This window comes from Lagenorhynchus albirostris, chromosome 12, assembly GCF_949774975.1.
Source record: "Lagenorhynchus albirostris chromosome 12, mLagAlb1.1, whole genome shotgun sequence".
In the NCBI taxonomy this organism is placed as follows: Eukaryota; Metazoa; Chordata; class Mammalia; order Artiodactyla; family Delphinidae; genus Lagenorhynchus; species Lagenorhynchus albirostris.
The window spans coordinates 47,319,339-47,328,604 of record NC_083106.1 but is presented as its reverse complement, the minus strand read 5'-3'; the positions used below and the strand labels follow the sequence as shown (position 1 = coordinate 47,328,604).

Here is a 9,266-nt window from a genome sequence, read left to right as displayed (position 1 = left end):
CCTGGTGGCGCAGTGGTTGAGAGTCCGCCTGCCGATGCAGGGGACACGGGTTTGTGCTCCGGTCCGGGAAGATCCCACATGCCGCGGAGCGGCTGGGCCCGTGAGCCATGGCCACTGAGCCTGCGTGTCTGGAGCCTGTGCTCCGCAACGAGAGAGGCCACAACAGTGAGAGGCCAGCGTGCCGCAAAAGAAAAAAAGAAAAAAAAAAGTACTCTATAAATTAAAAAAAAAAAAGTCAAGGTGCAGAACAGTATGTGTAGTATGGCTTCATTCATGTAAATAAAAAGCCCTGGGCTTCCCTGGTGCAGTAGTTAAGAATCTGCCTGCCAGTGCAGGGGACACGGGTTTGAGCCCAGGTCTGGGAAGATTCCACATGCCGCGGAGCAACTAAGCCAGTGCGCCACAAGTACTGAGCCTGCATTCTAGAGCCTGCGAGCCACAACTACTGAGCCCACGTGCCACAACTACTGAAGCCCCTGTGCCTAGAGCCCGTGATCCACAACAAGAGAAGTCACCACAATGAGAAGCCCACGCACCGCAACGAAGAGTAGCCCCTGCTCACCACAACTAGAGAAAGCCTGCACGTAGCAACGAAGACCCAATGCAGCCAAAAATAAATAAATAGGTAAATAAATTTATTTAAAAAAAAAAAAGAAAAAGCCCTGTCCATGTATGTGTTCCAAGAGGATTATAAGGACACAAACCAAGATGATAAGTGATAACCTGTGGGAAGGAATGGTGTAGGGAAGGGGTGGGGGGCACTGCTTTGTGTGAACGTTTATTGTTTTTACACTGAGTAGATACTACATGTATCTACCTATATTACACTTGTGCCATCAGAAAGAAAAACTTTATGTGTTCAAAAATGTACATTTCTGCATCTCGCCCCAAGATCAGAAGAGTCCAGGAATCTGCATTGAATGGGAATTTCAGACCCTGTTCTCTCAGCTGCCTGAGTCAGCAGTGAGCTTTCGAGGAGGCAGCCAGCCAGGGTAAGAGCTGCTAACTGGACTAGGCAGGGCCAAAGACAAACGGTAGGATCTCCCCTGTGAGCCGGAGGTGGAGGACAACTTCACCCGAGTGTTTCTCAGTTTTAAGAACGCCAAATGGGGCACAAAGCTCTAGAGTCATTCTGCTTCTGGAGAAAGTTTCTGTCAGTTACAAGAATCCCCTCTGCACAGCATTCTCCATCCCACCTCTGCAGGTGCATATTTGAATCTCTGAAGGGTAACGGGAGGTGCTTGAGAGAGTTACATTTCTCAAAAGAGGGCATGAGGAGTGAGGTAGGGCATCCGTCACTGTGGCCAGCCCAGGGACAGGACCCTGCAGGCCATTCCACATGGAGACATTCTCATTATGGAAAGGACAAGGTTGGGGGCAGGATAAAGTACATGGGCGCTTCAGTGAATTTTTCTTCTTTTACTAGTTTCATCTATAAAACCAGGGGTTTGCTCTGAAAACCAGTCCCTTGTGCTGTGTTAAGTCTGTGATCTTCCAGGACGCTCTGCTAGAGGTCAAGTTCATCAAATCCAATAGGACGGCACCTCCTTGAAGTGCTGGGGTTGATGTCCAGGCTGAGGCCCTGCTTTGCGGCCCCAGATCAGGCAGGAGAAGAGATGTGAGTCGGGCATCTTACCTGGCGTGACGGGAGTCAGGTTATCCCCCTCTCCAAATCCCAGTCCCACCTCTCAGCTGCTCCCACGAGACTGGTCACTGGTCACCGTCCTCGTTGCAGCAGGGACCTGCTTTCTCAGGGGTTGAGTCGGGTCAAGTCCACCTGATGTGGCCTGGTTGGCTTCTCCACAAGCTGAAGGCCTGTGGCCAAGACCGCCCTGCTGCCCTGTCTGGAGCAGAGCATCCACTACTGTGTCCTGAGGGCTCCCATCACCAGCTCCTTTGGTGTCCCTCCTCCCCAGCAGGGTTTCCCTCCCTCCCTGGACTCAGGGCCAAGGGCTTGGCTCAACCCATGACCTAGAGCCCCAAACCCAGCCACTGGTCCAGAGGGAGCCTGGGCAGCTGGGCTGGGAGTGTGATGGGGAGAGCAAGCCCAGGGATGAGCCCCAGGCAGAGGGTCCTGGAGGAGTGGCCTGGCCATGGCTGCAGTCAGGATTCTGGTGGGGAAATTCTCACACGCTGGCAAAACGCAGCCATTTTCTCAAGCGCTGTCTGCACGAGCAGCTGTTTTCTATTCTCAACATTGGTCCGCAGGATCTTGAATCCTAGTGGACCTGTGAGAACATGCAACACAGACACACCCTCTCCTGATCTGCTGGAAGCCAGGTGTGCCTGTAACTCCAACGAAGGGCAGGGCTCTACAGGTCCCGTGTCAACAATGGAAGCTTCTTCTATGTCAGGCCTTCGGGATTCACTAGCCAGTTTCAGCAAGAGACACGGGAACTTTAATGTCAGACGAGAACATCCACTTGCAGTAAGGAGGTGACAGACTTTCCACCAGCCTGGAAGTTTCACCAAGTTTTATATTCCAGCACCAAATCCAGTGTTACGGTTCTAATCAGTTCAGGAAATAAAATGTCTAAATTTACTTGGGTCTGCAAGACTCAGAACTCCTGGCCAAAAACGTGCCCTTTGATCTTTATCCCTTTAATCTGAAGCATTCTCTAAATGCATTTCCATTTTAATGAACAATGCCTTATATTGGCATAATACTCTTCATTGAAGAAACTCAGATCGTATTTTAAGTTTCACAACCCTTGGAGTAAATTCAGTGTAATATCTGAGTGTCAAGTTCCTACTGGCAGTGAGTACAGAGGCGAGAAGGAGCCCTTAGGAAGAAGGGTGCAGGAGGCCCTGGGGTGACCAGAGCCGAGTGCGGGGAGTTCTTGGGAGGAGTCACCATTTACGACTGAGGGATCACAGAGGGCTTCAGGAGGGAGGAGAGGGTTGAGTTGGGCCTCCAAGGATGGATAGGCTGTTAAGAAGAGAAGAGATGGCAAAAGACCGTTGGTGGGAATGTGAATTGATACAGCCACTATGGAGAACAGTATGGAGGTTCCTTAAAAAACTAAAAATAGAACTACCATACGACCCAGCAATCCCACTACTGGGCATATACCCTGAGAAAACCATAATTCAAAAAAACACATGCACCTCAATGTTCACTGCAGCTCTATTTACAGTAGCCAGGACATGGAAGCAACCTAAGTGTCCATCGACAGATGAATGGATAAAGAAGATGTGGCACATATATACAATGGAATATTACTCAGCCATAAAATGAAACGAAATTGAGTTATCTGTAGTGAGGTAGATGGACCTAGAGTCTATCATGCAGAGTGAAGTAAGTCAGAAAGAGAAAAACAAATACTGTATGCTCACACATATATATGGAATCAAAAAAAAAGAAAAATTGGTTCTGAAGAACCTAGGGGCAGGACAGGAATAAAGACACAGACGTAAAGAATAGACTTGAGGACACAGGGAGGGGGAAGGGTAAGCTGGGACAAAGTGAGAGAGTGGCATGGACATATATACACTACCAAATGTAAAATAGATAGCTAGTGGGAAGCAGCCGCATAGCACGGGGAGATCAGCTCGGTGCTTTATGACCACCTAGAGGGGTGGGATAAGGGGGGTGGGATAAGGAGGGTGGGAGGGAGGGAGATGCAAGAGGGAGGAGATATGGGGATATATGTATATGTATAGCTGATTCACTTTGTTATAAAGCAGAAACTAACACACCATTGTAAAGCAATTATACTCTAATAAAGATGTTAAAAATAAAAAAAGAAACAAGGCTGGGAACATCATCTAATTCTGTACAAAGTGATACAACCTAGAATGTCTTTTGATGCTGAGCAGGAAACAGTGCAAAGTGAAATTAATTTTAATTCTGAAATGAAAAAATGACTGACTTGAACAAAAAATATGATTGACTCATTTTAACAAAATGTTAAATAAAAATGACGCTCAAAAAAAAAAAAAAAAAGAGAAGAGACAGCAAAAGAACATTCCAGGCAAGGGGGAAAACACTGGAGCAGTGCAGAGCATGCTTGCGAAGTTGTGGGCAGTTCAGCAGCCAGGATCCAGGGCGGGGGTGATGGTAGGTAGAGGGGACAGGAGAGATGAGGCTGGCAAACAGTGGAGCTGGACTGCAGGGGCCTAAACTCCCTGGAATTAGCTCCAGTGACAAAATGGTGTCTGCAGGGGTTTGAGGAATCTCATAGAAATGGTGCTCAGGAAGTAGAGTTGGACCTGCAGATACAGGTGCTGGACAGCAGCTGTTCCCAGGCACTCTTTCTCTGGTGGCCCATGGTCTCCAGCCACTGATTCTCTCTGCAGACTGCATCCCCTGCTCCCCCATGGGGCCATCTCTGGTCCTGACTCAACTTAACCTGTAGGCCAAGCATCTGTCACCACAGCCTCTTAATTCTTGGTCCCAACTTAAAGGAGACAACTTCATTAGCTAGCGGCCAGTCAGTGGACTGGTTTCCCCGTCAGGCATCTGACCTGGTATCATCAGCTGTTCTGGTGTCGGGGAGGGTCATATGGTAAAAATCTGACCTTCAGTAGAGAGTGTAGTGCTGTGTGGTAGGGAGTTTAAAGAAAGAGGTGTGGACTGGGCAGCCCTTCCAAACGTGTCCCCTTCCACCAGTGGGGGTCAGTGGGAGCCATTATATATATATATATATATATTTTTTTTTTTTTGCGGTACGCGGGCCTCTCACTGTTGTGGCCTCTCCCGTTGCAGAGCACAGGCTCCAGACGCGCAGGCTCAGCGGCCATGGCTCACGGGCCCAGCCGCTCCGCGGCACGCGGGATCCTCCTGGACCAGGGCACAAACCCGCATCCTCTGCATCGGCAGGCAGACTCTCAACCACTGCGCCACCAGGGAAGCCCAGCCATTATATTTTTAAAATAGGAGAACACCACAATCACAGCTGAGATTTTAGGTTACTCTCCACCACGTGAAGGATAGACTGAAGATGAAGGGGAGGTGCCCACACAGATCAAACGCCTTCCACGTACCAAGCGCTACGCTAGATGCTGTGTGCATATTCCCTTATTTCATTTTGACAAGAGTCCATTTCACTCGTGAGGAGACAGAAGCGAAGAGGCTTGGAGATGTGAAGAAGTAGCTGGCCCAAAGTCATACAGTTAGTAATGGAAGAATTGTGATTTGAACCTAAAACTGGGCAAGACTTGAAATCATGCCTTCCCACCACACCAAGCAGGAAATCAGCGAGGACAGCCTCTCATGGATGCCTGCAGGCACCTCACATGCCTGAGTCCACACCAAGTCCACCAGCTCCCGCCTACTCTCAGTTCCTCCTCCTGGGACTTTCATCTCCGTTAATGCTCTCACCATTTACTCAGTCATCCAGCCCCAATCTCTCTAAATCTCAGTTTCCTTCTCTGTAAAGCAGAGATTATAACGGTATGTTCCAAAGGTTGTTGTGAGAACTAAATAAGACGGTTCTCATGGAGTGCTCAGAGCTGAGATTGGAGCTTGGCACATGTGTCCGCAGAATGGACAGAGCGATTGATTGGATGTGGGGACAACAGGATTCTGACTTGGAGTTTTATTTATCTAATGCAGGAGCTGGCAAACATTTTCTGTGAAAAACCAGGTAGTAAATATTTTCAGCTCTTGGGTTATACAGTCTCTTTTGCAACTGCTGAAATTTGCCACTGTAGGGAAACATCAGCTGTAGCCAAGACAGAAGTGAATGGGCGTGGCTGTGTTCCAAGAAAACAAAATGAGCAAGGGGCTGATTTTGCCTGAGGGTAGTAGTTTGCTGTCTCCTGGTCTTTTGCCTTGGCTCCTTCCACGAGGGTGGAGCCATGTCTGTTTAGTTCATCGATTGTCCTCCAGGTCTAGCACAATGCCTGGCACGTGGTAAATATGCCATAAATATTTGCCAAAGGAATGATTAAATGAGCGAAAGCAAGCAAGCAGGAACAAAAGTGGCTGAGAAGGGGCAGCATGTTAAGGATCACCTGGGTGTCAGTTGCAGGGTTCAATGCAGGAAATAGTAACCACACTAGGGATTTTAGGCAAAAAGGTGGAATTACAAACTCGCTGGAAGGGCTGGAAGAGAGGGCTCTATGCTGGATTTCCGGGAATGACTCCCAGAATGTGGCAGAACTGACCTGCCAGGAGGGCAGCCACCTTTCCCACATTCAGGGAGGTGGGACTGAGGAGGCTGCCACTGGCACTGTTGACCTCATGAACATTGTAGCTGCAGTACAATGGTCAGAATGTGGTCAGAAAGCTGGGAACATCTGCCTGCATGTTGGGATGTCGAGCTTAGCCACTGCCACCTCCTCAGCTGACTCTTGACACCTATGAAGCTGGAGGTTGGCCCTCAGTGGCCCCATGACCTTGCTTTCCAGCAGAAAACAGACAAGATCTGCAGGAAATTGGCTTCTGCTTCACTTCTGCCTTCCCAACTTTGCGTTATTATGTCTCACTGGTATGGCCTGATTGACACTCATAATCCTCATGGTAAGGGAGTCTGGGAAATGTAGTTTTCTCTGCTTCCTTGACTCCACAGCACCAGGAGGCATCACAGAAAGATGTGGGAATGGATTCACACCACGTTCAGCCCCACCTGTACATTCTGGTGATCTACTGCTGCAGAACAAGCCATCCCAGACTTCAGTGGCTTAAAACCAGTCATTTATTTTTCTCAGAAATTTGAAATTTGGGCAGGGCTTGGCGGGGGCAACTTGTCTCTGCTCCATGAGGCGTCAACTGGTGGTTTAGCATGGGCTCCACGGTGTCAACAAGCCCTCACAGCCACCTGGGAGCGCAAATGGAGAGGACCCAAAGCCCTCGGCAAGAGCCCCAGCCGGGCTCCTGGGCAGCAGCCAGCATCAACTCATCAGCCGCGTGGACGCGCGTAAGCCGTTTGGAAGGTGGGTCCTTCAGTCCCAAGGGGCTGCCCCAGCTGAGGCCGCATGGAGCAGAGATGTCCCTGATGAGTGTTGTCCAAGTCGCAGACTCATGAGCAAAATAAATGACTATTTCTATTTCTGCCGCTAAGTTTTGGGGTAGTTTGTTTTGCGGCAAAAGATCATCAGAACGTGCAGGTTGTGCTGAATGCGAAGGAGGGAGGGGAACAGATGGGGCGATCAACAAGAACCGAAGCAGCCGACGCCAGGGAGGGGGAATGGTTGACCTAAACATAAGCCAAGTTCACTTTCCTCCTGTACCCACAGCATTGAGACTTACCAGCTTTCTAACTGATGCTTCCTGAAAATCAACCCAATGTGGTTTGGGCTATATCTGCCCAGCCAGCAGGCCAAATCTTGGGCTGAATCAAGAGCCCTTTATTCTTGTAAGAATTGCTGCCTGGGGGCTCTTTGTTTCTTCCAGAAATTGCCTCTCAGCAATTTTTGATCATGGTCGAAAGATTTAGATTTTGAAATTGCCAACTGTCATAAAAAGGCAAGACTGATCTGCTGTGTTCTTACTTTTACAACCAGCTTCCTGGATAACTCAGGTGATTTCCAAGTACAGGGCTGTCACATACAGTTGTGCCAGTTGTATACTGCACAATTCTAGGGGGCACCATTTGCATTCTAGTCATGATCTCTTGGCATATTTATTACAATAGTTTTCTGGCAGGTGGCAGCAAAGTGTCTTGAGGTAGAGTAGCTTTTTCTAATTTGCAGAAAGGCAATTTATAGTTAGTGGCAAGAGGCATAGGGACAAAACTAGTGTCTAATAAATCTTTGGCCAGTGGCAGGGGTTAGTAGGAGAAAAGGAAGAAGTGGGGAGGAGTAGTAGGATTGCGGGGGGCGCCCTTTGCTCATCCAAAACAGGCACCCAAGAGAAAGAAGTGCTGAGATTTGTGGGGTTCAAGATTCAGCTTCTTGGGGCCAGCAGGGTTTTAGAGGAGGCAGGATTTGGCCAACAAAGGAAGAGCACTCAGGAGAAGCAGAGAGAATCAGCTGCACACTTGCCCTGAAAAGTTGAGATTTAAGGGCTCACTGGAATAAGTAAATAATGACCCTCTGTGGAGAAATGGGGATGAAGAGAATGAGTGAATATCTGAATAAAATTTCTATGGTTCTGGTGGGGGTGGGGAGCAGAGGGAGGGGAAGGAAAAAGGACAGTGATTGCCATGGGAACGCACTGTTTAAGTGGAGGGTACCCAGTCCACTGCCGGAATTCCACACCACCTCTGACCACTCTGGTTCTGGAAACCTCCATTAGTCAGGAACCAGTATCATAACTCATAGCAATAGCACAGCTTCTGAATGTCAAGGTGGATTACATGATGCCTTTCTATTTCAGATATTATAGACTGCAAAGTCTTTGCAGTTGAAACAATGTTTTCCATTTTGCATTTGATTCTGAAAGAGAGTCCCAGCCAAGCACAGCTTTTTGTTTTATCTATGCATCTTCCAAGGTCTCCTTTGGCTGTGCACTGTTGCTTTTGTTCTTGGCTCGCTGTTTTAAGTACAGCTTTGCTACATTTCCATTTTCCCTAGAATTCAAAAACTAGTACTTATTTAAATGAAAGTAGAAAAATACTGAATAGAACGAAGCATTGCTTTCCCCCTCTCAAACATGGTGAAGTCATGGTTTAGTGATAGCAGGGACGATGATGAATGCCTTGCACTTTCACTTAGAGACCTTCAGGAACGTATAAACAAATATTTTCCAAAATGCACAGGTGAGGGAGGAGGTGAAGTGGTTCACACAGAATTGGGCTGATTACGGTCTGATTCCTCTTTCCCTTCCCAATTATCTCACAAATTATGCTTTGGTGAACAGGACTGGAGTTGTGCATATTTTAAATCAAACTAAAGTCCACTGAAGTAGGAAAATTATGCATTTTACGTAAATGATGTGGGCAAATTATTATTCAATTTTTAACAGGGTTTTTCCATCACTTTGCTGTGCACAATGTAATATGGTTAATTTACCAGAAAGCACTGTTATTCATTCCCTAATTCTCTATGCAACTGCTGCCATTTGCTTACCATTTCCTCATTGCTCTCTGGGAACTGACAGACCTTCAGGCTCCATTTAGGGTGGTTTGTGCTCCAGGGCAATCTCTAGGGGCTCCGCTCACCCCTTGGGAGGAGTCTGAAAATGAAAGGATTCACACACCTGGATTTAGTTTCTGAGGGGCTTTAAATGAATCCTTTTGTACACACACACACACACACACACACACACACACACACAAATCTCTTGCTATTTACTAATATTTCCCCACAGTGTTACACGTACGTCTTCTGTTAAAAACACTATCTGAATAATACCCATTTCATTCTCTTACTGCCAATTA

The 9,266-nt window shown here is 47.7% G+C and overlaps 1 long non-coding RNA gene across 1 annotated transcript; it reads right to left on the bottom strand.

Annotated features, from left to right (window-relative positions):
- Positions 1-665: 665 nt before the first annotated feature.
- Positions 666-9,048, bottom strand: LOC132530848 (uncharacterized). The gene is made up of 3 exons (XR_009543920.1): positions 8,956-9,048; positions 2,256-2,508; positions 666-1,636 (listed from the first exon to the last, which is right to left on the bottom strand). It is a non-coding gene; the product is annotated as an uncharacterized LOC132530848 (long non-coding RNA).
- Between the last annotated feature and the right edge of the window lie 218 nt (positions 9,049-9,266).